Consider the following 10,877-nt stretch of genomic DNA (forward strand, 5'->3'; position numbering starts at 1 on the left):
AGACATTTCTACAAATTAGTCAAAAAAGTTGAGAAGAATGGTACACATTCAATTACAATAAATCACTTACTGCTAAACGGACTACCCCCGAAGAATGATAAGAAGATATCGGAATGGGTCATACTCATGACCCCCACCGCCACCACCCATCCCTTTCTTAAGGGCATCCTCTCCATACTGATCATACATCTCATGCTTCTCAGGATCACTTAGAACTTCATACGCATGAGCCAGCTCCTTAAATTGTACAATATCGAAATCTTAAAATCGTCACAACGTTTACGAGACACAATAAACGCAATGTTGTAACAATTCCAATTGAAACTCTCAAAACCAAAGAATCCCTCGATTCACATCATGCTAATTCAATCACACAGTAAATTTTCCAACTTCCTTAATCCGATTAAACAACCATTTATTATTACAATTATAGAAGCTCAATCACACACTAATACACTCAACTTTCCAATTAGCTTAAGCCGATCAAACAAAGAACCCAAAAAATGCTCCTTAAAAAAAATTAATTATGACATTGTTTCATTTAACACTTGAAAATTAAGTTCCCAATTAAGACAATAAACCAGAAACAATCAAAAGGTTCCAAACTCAAGATCGCAAATCAAATCAAATTCAATTACAGTCAACCAGATCAAATCAAAAAAACAAAATCTACAAACTCATTCGAAATCAACCAACCGAAGCTTAAAAACTCAGATTCAATAACATGTGCATTAGGTTAAAAAACCAAGAACAAAGCACAAAAATAATAAAAATTACCTTTTCAGGATCACCACCGTTATCATGTTGATTCTTAATGGAGGATGTCTTGTATGCTTTCTTAAGATCTTTAGGAGAAGCATTATTGGAGGCTGCTAACAGATCGAAGAAAGAAACGCTAGAGAAGAGGAGATGGGCAAGGGTGAAGCCGTGACAAATCAGCGAAGAAGACCATCGAAGAGGAACGCAACGCCATGGAGAGAAGAGGAAAGAAAGAATAGGGAGAAGGTAAACACGAAGGAGGAGACTTGTAAGAATGAACTACTTCACTAATCAAAGAACATCATCACTTCATCAGGCTTCCCATATTCAATAATGTTAGGTAAAATCATTATCACTACGTTCATTGAAGTTCAATAGAATCAAATCATCATCAAGACTGACATTTACCATAGGAACATTGCAAACTGAACAAAATTTATTGGAAGAACCAGGAATAATTAAAACACGTACAGTAACAAACCTTAGTTCCAAATTTTATCAGATTCCTGGAGAAGAAAGGCGAATCAAAAAATTCAACGAAAGAGCATAATTCTACAAACTCAAATAAAAATAAAAACCCAAATAAGTCTTCAAAATCAATAAATGGGCAACTTTCAAATTTCCAAATTTTTCAATTTTTAGCCACACAATTCAGCAAAATCATCAAGTGGGGTAAAAATTGAAAACCCTACCCATAAAAAAATTCACCAAAATGAAAGACTCGTGTTTGCTTGATTCTACTCGTCAATACTAACCATTAATTGAATAAAGTCGAATTAACAATCAAGCAACCAAATACCACAATCAACTAACAATCACTCGCTAAAAACTAGCCTAAACAGCAAAATCTAGAACAAAACCAACGGAAACGAACCAATTAGGATGAATTAGCATGATCAAATCAGATGAACAAAAGTGTAAATTTTCACCTTGCGATTGTATCCACAGTTTCATACTCGGGCTCCTTCTCATGATCCTCGAATTTGATCCTTCGATCCCCATAAACCGACATAATCTTGAACCATTCTGAAAGCAGCAGAGAAGAAGTGAGAAGGTGAGAGAAAACATATTGGTTGGAATATCAACAGCGAGGTTCAGTTATTGGTGAGAAGATGGATTATAGCAGGGAAGAACAAAGAAGGAGAGAAAAAGAACAAAGGGGAGGATAGCGAAAATGGGGGCGCATAAGCAGAGCTAGGGTTTGTTGAAACACCATCCTAAGAACTAGGGGTGAAAGAAAGAAGCATGGAAGAGGGAGCGTTGAAGAGGGAGAAGGAAAGCAGGGATGACCTGAACGTGGCATGATCTTTTTAGAAGGGCAAACCAGTAGTAAAGGGTGAGAGGCGAGGGCAATACGGTGATAACACTATTGTAGGAATAGTAACTTCAAGTTTGCATGTTTAGAAGTGCTAGGATTTATAAAACTCAAAATTGGCAGGCACACATTGTTAGAAGTCCTAGACTCCACGATTGGTGAAAAAAAAAAGCAATGTGCATCAATACCTTATCAGAAGCATCTTTGACAATCTCTCCCTCTCCCTCTCCCTCTCAGGACTCCTTAGCACTGTTTATGTTATTGTTTTTTTACAAAACTCACAAAACAAATTAATCAATCCACCACCCTCACCTTACTCTACCTATTTTTCTCACTCGTATTTTAGAAAATTTATCTCTTCCTAATTTGAGACAAGTCATTTAGAGTAATTAAACAAGAAAAGAAGTATCCATAAAACATTTTGATCAATAGAGTCGTCCTTTGTTAGTATCTACCAACAGTTAATTAACAAAGTAGCTTCCCAAAAGACAAAGCTAAGCTATTGGGTACCAAATCTCTGTCAATAAATGAATTTGAAGAAGTGGGAAAAAAATTCGAACACAAACCTGTGCATGATGCAGTTGGATCAATGATAACAACTCTGGTCTGTCGATCTCCTCATTAGAACTGTAAAACCTCTGTTGCCTTCTCATGGTCAACCACTGAATGAAAGACATTTCTACAAATTAGTCAAAAAAGTTGAGAAGAATGGTACACATTCAATTACAATAAATCACTTACTGCCAAACGGACTACCACCGAAGAATGATGAGAAGATATCGGAATGGGTCATACTCATGACCCCCACCGCCACCACCCATCCCTTTCTTAAGGGCATCCTCTCCATACTGATCATACATCTCATGCTTCTCAGGATCACTTAGAACTTCATACGCATGAGCCAGCTCCTTAAATTGTACAATATCGAAATCTTCAAATCGTCACAACGTTTACGAGACACAATAAACGCAATGTTGTAACAATTCCAATTGAAACTCTCAAAACCAAAGAATCCCTCGATTCACATCATGCTAATTCAATCACACAGTAAATTTTCCAACTTCCTTAATCCGATTAAACAACCATTTATTATTACAATTATAGAAGCTCAATCACACACTAATACACTCAACTTTCCAATTAGCTTAAGCCGATCAAACAAAGAACCCAAAAAATGCTCCTTAAAAAAATTTAATTATGACATTGTTTCATTTAACACTTGAAAATTAAGTTCCCAATTAAGACAATAAACCAGAAACAATCAAAAGGTTCCAAACTCAAGATCGCAAATCAAATCAAATTCAATTACAGTCAACCAGATCAAATCAAAAAAACAAAATCTACAAACTCAATCGAAATCAACCAACCGAAGCTTAAAAACCCAGATTCAATAACATGTGCATTAGGTTAAAAAACCAAGAACAAAGCACAAAAATAATAAAAGTTACCTTTTCAGGATCACCACCGTTATCATGTTGATTCTTAATGGCGGATGTCTTGTATGCTTTCTTAAGATCTTCAGGAGAAGCATTATTGGAGGTTGCTAACAGATCGAAGAAGGAAACGCTAGAGAAGAGGAGATGGGCAAGGGTGAAGCCGTGACAAATCAGCGAAGCAAACCATCGAAGAGGAACGCAACGCCATGGAGAGAAGAGGAAAGAAAGAATAGGGAGAAGGGAAGCACGAAGGAGGAGACTTGTAAGAATGAACTACTCCACTAATTAAAGAACATCATCACTTCATCAGGCTTCCCATATTCAATAATGTTAAGTAAAATCATTATCACTACGTTCATTGAAGTTCAATAGAATCAAATCATCATCAAGACTGACATTTACCATAGGAACATTGCAAACTGAACAAAATTTATTGGAAAAACCAGGAATAATTAAAACACGTACAGTAACAAACCTTAGTTCCAAATTTTATCAGATTCTTGGAGAAGAAAGGCGAATCAAAAAATTCAACGAAAGAGCATAATTCTACAAACTCAAATAAAAATAAAAACCCAAATAAGTCCTCAAAATCAATAAATGGGCAACTTTCAAATTTCCAAATTTTTCAATTTTTAGCCACACAATTCAGCAAAATCATCAAGTGGGGTCAAAATTGAAAACCCTACCCTCAAAAAAATTCACCAAAATGAAAGACTCGTGTTTGCTTGATTCTACTCGCAATACTAACCATTAATTGAAAAAAGTCGAATTAACAATCAAGCAACCAAATACCACAATCAACTAACAATCACTCGCTAAAAACTAGCCTAAACAGCAAAATCTAGAACAAAACCAACGGAAACGAACCAATTAGGATGAATTAGCATGATCAAATCAGATAAACAAAAGTGTAAATTTTCACCTTGCGATTGTATCCACAGTTTCATGCTCGGGCTCCTTCTCATGATCCTCGAATTTTATCCTTCGATCCCCATAAACCGACATAATCTTGAACCGTTCTGAAAGCAGCAGAGAAGGAGTGAGAAGGTGAGAGAAAACATATTGGTTGGAATATCAACAGCGAGGTTCAGTTATTGGTGAGAAGATGGATTATAGCAGGGAAGAACAAAGAAGGAGAGAGAAATAACAAAGGGGAGGATAGCGAAAATGGGGGCGCATGAGCAGAGCTAGGGTTTGTTGAAACACCATCCTAAGAACTAGGGGTGAAAGAAAGAAGCATGGAAGAGGGAGCGTTGAAGAGGGAGAAGGAAAGCAGGGTTGACCTGAACGTGGCATGATCTTTTTAGAAGGGAAAACCAATAGTAAAGGGTGAGAGGCGAGGGCAATACGGTGATAACACTATTGTAGGAATAGTAACTTCAAGTTTGCATGTTTAGAAGTGCTAGGATTTATAAAACTTAAAATTGACAGGCACACATTGTTATAAGTCCTAGACTCCACGATTGGTGAAAAAAAAAAGCAATGTGCATCAATACCTTATCAGAAGCATCTTTGACAATCTATCCCTCTCCCTCTCCCTCTCAAGACTCCTTAGCACTGTTTGTGTTATTGTTTTTTTTTACAAAACTCACAAAACAAATTAATCGATCCACCACCCTCACCTTACTCTACCTATTTTTCTCACTCGTATTTTAGAAAATTTATCTCTTCCTAATTTGAGACAAGTCATTTAGAGTAATTAAATAAGAAAAGAAGTATCCATAAAACATTTTGATCAATAGAGTCGTCCTTTGACAGGATCTACCAACAGTTAATTAACAAAGTAGCTTTCCAAAAGACAAAGCTAAGCTATTGGGTACCATATCTCCGTCAATAAATGAATTTGAAGAAGTGGAAAAAAAATTAGAACACAAACCTGTGCATGATGTAGTTGGATCAATGATAACAACTCTGGTCTGTCGATCTCCTCATTAGAACTGTAAAACCTCTGTTGCCTTCTCATAGTCAACCACTGAATGAAAGACATTTCTACAAATTAGTCAAAAAAGTTGAGAAGAATGATACACATTCAATTATAATAATCACTTACTGCCAAACGGACTACCACCGAAGAATGATGAGAAGATATCGAATGGGTCATACTCATGACCCCCACCGCCACCACCCATACCTTCCTTAAGGGTATCCTCTCCATACTGATCATACATCTCATGCTTCTCAGGATCACTTAGAACTTCATACGCATGAGCCAGCTCCTTATATTGTACAATATCGAAATCTTAAAATCAACACAACGTTTACGACACACAATAAACGCAATGTTGTAACAATTCCAATTGAAACTCTCAAAACCAAAGAATCCCTCGATTCACATCATGCTAATTCAATCACACAGTAAATTTTCCAACTTCCTTAATCCGATTAAACAACCATTTATTATTACAATTATAGAAGCTCAATCACACACTAATATACTCAAATTTCCAATTAGCTTAAGCCGATCAAACAAAGAACCCAAAAAATGCTCCTTAAAAAAGTTAATTATGACATTGTTTCATATAACACTTGAAAATTAAGTTCCCAATTAAGACAATAAACCAGAAACAATCAAAAGGTTCCAAACTCAAGATCGCAAATCAAATCAAATTCAATTACAGTCAACCAGATCAAATCAACAAAACAAAATCTACAAACTCAATCGAAATCAACTAACCGAAGCTTAAAAACCCAGATTCAATAACATGTGAATTAGGTTAAAAAACCAAGAACAAAGCACAAAAATAATAAAAAATGCCTTTTCAGGATCACCACCGTTATCATGTTGATTCTTAATGGCGGATGTCTTGTATGCTTTCTTAAGATCTTCAGGAGAAGCATTATTGGAGGATGCTAACAGACCGAAGAAGGAAACGCTAGAGAAGAGGAGATGGGCAAGGGTGAAGCCGTGACAAATCAACGAAGAAGGCCATCGAAGAGGAAGGCAACGCCATGGGGAGAAGAGGAGAGAAAGAATAGGGAGAAGGGAAGCACGAAGGAGGAGACAGAGAAATAGGGTGGACTAGGTTTTGAAGCCTGTGCGATGCACGGGTTTGTCAATACGAAGTGTATTTTGCATTTGACAGAGGATTTATTAAAGGGGATAATTGTATATTTTTCTGTTATTATCTTTTACTATGAATATATACTTGACGTAAAGTCCAAAAACATGTATTATATAATAGTAACAATAAAGAAAGCTGAGACGAAGGCAACAAACAAATAAATGGAGAAAATAAAGAAGACCACAAAGGCAAAGCTTATACTTAATTTATGAACGACACTTATTCGGGATTAAGTTCCAATGTATAACAAAAGAGAGGGAATAAATAGTGAATGAAATCCTTATTATTAAGATAATTGAAATTACAATCACCATTGATTATCAATAACTACAATGGGCTTGCTTAAAAAAATCTAATAACATCTACCTAGACAAATACGTCATCTAATAAAAAAGTTACCCATGTATGTTTTTTGGACTCTTAAAAACTTTGTAATCTTAGATTTCTCACATCTTCACTTCGTTGAAACCCACAAATTATTATGGAGTACCAACTACCAAGTTATGGATCTGCTTCACATTTTCGTTGTTTTGGTATGTTTTTCCAAAATATGTTTCACGTATTTTCGCGCAAATAGGCATACACTCTCTCTCTCTTGGACAATAATTGTATGGAAGAGCACAAAAACTAACCGAGCTTCATTTTGCATAAATTATAAACTAACATCCTTCGTTCCATGACATAACACTGGCTCCATTAGTCTGGTATCATCTATATAAGCCTCGGGCATCCATATATTACAAAACAGGGGTGACTAAACTCAACCGACCCGCCATTATCACCACTCCTTGCATTCTGAATGGGTTTAATATGTTACAACAATCGTCCTTATTGAATTAAAGTTTGTGCTTCACTTTTTCTTGTATGCAAGTGTAGTACTCCACCATCGAATTTAAAGAATACTACAGAAGAGGTATGAATAAACTTTGAGCGTATGTAAGTCGTATACTACGTATATGTGCTTGGTGAGCGTGGGTCAATTGAAAAAGGAACTTAAAGGTTATATGTATATATATAAAAAAGTATAAGAGAAGTAGGATAAATTTTTGTTGAAATTTATCTTTATCATATTATCTACAATTTAATCATGACAAGGCTCTAATTGTTATAAAATTAGGGAGAAAGGGAGAGAGAGGAAGAGAGAAACAGGCGGTTATTATCTTATTTCCATCAATATAATATGTACATATACATGCATTATATAGGATAAGGATGTCAGAGGTATAATGGGCATCCACAATACAATACATTTATAACACTCCCCCTTGGATGTCCATTATCTAAAATAATACAATGACACTATAATGTACATGAGATGATGCTTCATTAAAACCCTTTCTAAGAAAACCCTGTGGGATAAAAACTTAGTGAAGGAAAAAAGAGTACAACATTCATCATAATACGCTTGGGATGTTGCCTCGTTAAAAACCTTACCAGGAAAACCCAATGGGACAAAACCATGGTTAAGGGAAAAAGAGTGCAACGCGTATTTTCTCCCCCTGATGAATACATCACTTGAGATCTTCTAGTTCAATGAAGCTAATACCGTTGATAACTTTCAAATGTAGCAACATGAAGCTCCTTGGAAGTTGATTCTCCACAATTTGAGTTGAATTTTCAAACGTTCACTTGTATGCACTAAGTGAGTATTTATATCACCAGACTTTTGACAATAATACCTGAAATAAATATATTTTCTTGTACATAATATTACAAAACGTATCCTTAAATATTCGACATATATAAACCTTCTTCTGGAGGTCATAAGTAGTTGTAATCATTAATGTTGATCAAAATTTCTCTAGTCATACTTTCATGACAATATAGGACAAATAATAGTTTACCTACGCTAATTGTGTTTTATGTTGTGAATCTTATGGTTGTATTGTGATTTATGTTTTTATATAATTTAGACATTGTATTATTTTGGGTGGTTTATAATTTTGGAGAAATTGATTTTGGACAACCATTTTATCATGGTTGATTTCTTGATCACCACTCCTGAAGGAAATAACTGGTTATTAAACTCTAATAACTGGTTATCAATGATAATAGATTATGAAGAGATACGTTTTGTGGGTAGGCAAAATTGCTCCCACAATAGTTAAGAATGGAATACATGCAAAAATCAGGGGAAGATAGCTTTTAACTTTACAAAATATTGGTATATGGATTAAAATGATACATGGATGGTTAATGTGGTACAGGTTTTTATTCATAAATTATGAACAAAAGTATGAGTTTATGATATTATATAAAGTATCATCCTGAAGATGAACAATGGTGAGCATGTTTATTGAAATTGCTATGTACCAAAATTACAATGCATACTCAAGAAGAGTATACGCTATCTCTCCATAAGTTTTGTTAAATTGTCTTGCCATTACAAATGAGACACCAGTTTGTGTCATTATATCACATCACAATATGTCCAAATTATAGTATTTTATAATTCCAGTGATCACTTTGGGAAGATAACCAGTAGTTATCGAATGAAATATTTGAATATGATATTATATACGTACGATGTGATAATTCAGGCCATCCGGGTTTAGGAAAACCCGTCATGAGAATTTGAAAATTCTTGTCAAATAAAAATTTATGTGCTGACATTTCCTCATATGTTGTATATATATTCAAAGGCAAGACATAATGATGAGGTTGAGTTGTATTTCAATCAAATATTTATAATGAAGATTGAGAAAATAAATACAAGAGATATTAATTACTTTGAAAACTTGTAAAATGATATGATAGGTGACTTGAAGTTCATAATGATAGTAAGTGACCCGAAGTTCACCATAATGATAGTAGGTGACTTGAAGATCACCAAGAAGTTTACAAGTGTTTTGTAATTGATTTAAGTATCATAAATCTCTTGATTGGGGCAATCATACGTCAGCACGAAATGAGAAAATATGGAAAAAAATACAACTGCACAGTGTATCTACTCCCCATGATCAATGTTAATCTCCAGAAGAGAACGAAAGTATGAAACATTTATTAAAATACACGTTGAAAATTGTATTATTAGTTGGTTAAAGATTGTATGCCCCATAATATATTGAAAATATTTTCCCAACTTAGGGGGAGACGAGCTAGAATAAGTTGACAAAACTGAAAGATAATATATTGATCCCCATATGAGTAAGTGTAAATGCCAACTGTATGTCCTCTAAGTATGTTTGGACATAAATATCTATGACTTGATTATGTTAAATTGTTACATGTTTAGATGCATAAATGTGTATAATGGTCATAGTGCTCGATGTTACCATAATGATCTTGCCAATATTTATTTAAATCTCTGCACCTGAAGTGTAGATTATATATACAATTCCAACATAATGATGAATTATAAATTTATTTATATGAAGGGCAAGATAATGCAGTTGATGATATTATTGAAAAGAAAGAAAATAATATTATATAGTGTATGAAATACCCTTGAAGTGGTATAGATATCTGAACTACAATAGATGGCCCATGAGAAAAGATGAATGGTACCTATTGAATAAGTATTCAGATATCATTAATGAATAGCATGCACAATATATGTTGAGGAATTTTGATGATACTGGTAGATGATGGAACCGAAATATAATGCATATGCGAGAAATAATGGATTAAATAGGGGATTGTAAATCTATGTCTATTTTGATGTAGACTTCATTATAATGATCAAATGAGCTCATGGACCTGAAGTCCAACAAGTTATGGATTTGAAATATCCACAATGTGTAGTGTTTTGCATCTGAGTCTTGCATTCATATACATGTGTAGTTAATAGGTAAATGCATCATTCATCATACATTTAATTTGTTTAATATTTTATCATGGTATGATTTAGAATTATCCAATTATAATTTCATATTACATGTTTCAAAACTATTATGATGTCGTATATGAATATGCATCCAAAGAATGGTAAGATGGATTTGCAACTTTATGGAAATTTATAAGAGGAAGAGAGAAACAGGCGGTTATTATCTTATTCCCATCAATATAATATGTACATATACATATATAGGATAAGGATGTTAGGGGTATAATGGGCATCCACAATACAATACATTTATAACACTAATATTATTTATTTATTTTTAATATTAGTTAGTTATATGTGATGACGTGGAAATCCTACGTGGATGCTCTAAATGCTCTCCATTAGATTGATTTTGGAGTGCACGTGGCAATATCTGGGAAGTGGGGGCAAAATTGACAGAGCACTATTGCTGCAATAGTAACTTAAACTTTGCATGTTTTAAAGTGTTAGGATTAGGATAGGATTTAAAGTGTTAGATA

The sequence above is a fragment of the Spinacia oleracea genome, chromosome 3, assembly GCF_020520425.1.
Source record: "Spinacia oleracea cultivar Varoflay chromosome 3, BTI_SOV_V1, whole genome shotgun sequence".
Taxonomy (NCBI): Eukaryota; Viridiplantae; Streptophyta; class Magnoliopsida; order Caryophyllales; family Amaranthaceae; genus Spinacia; species Spinacia oleracea.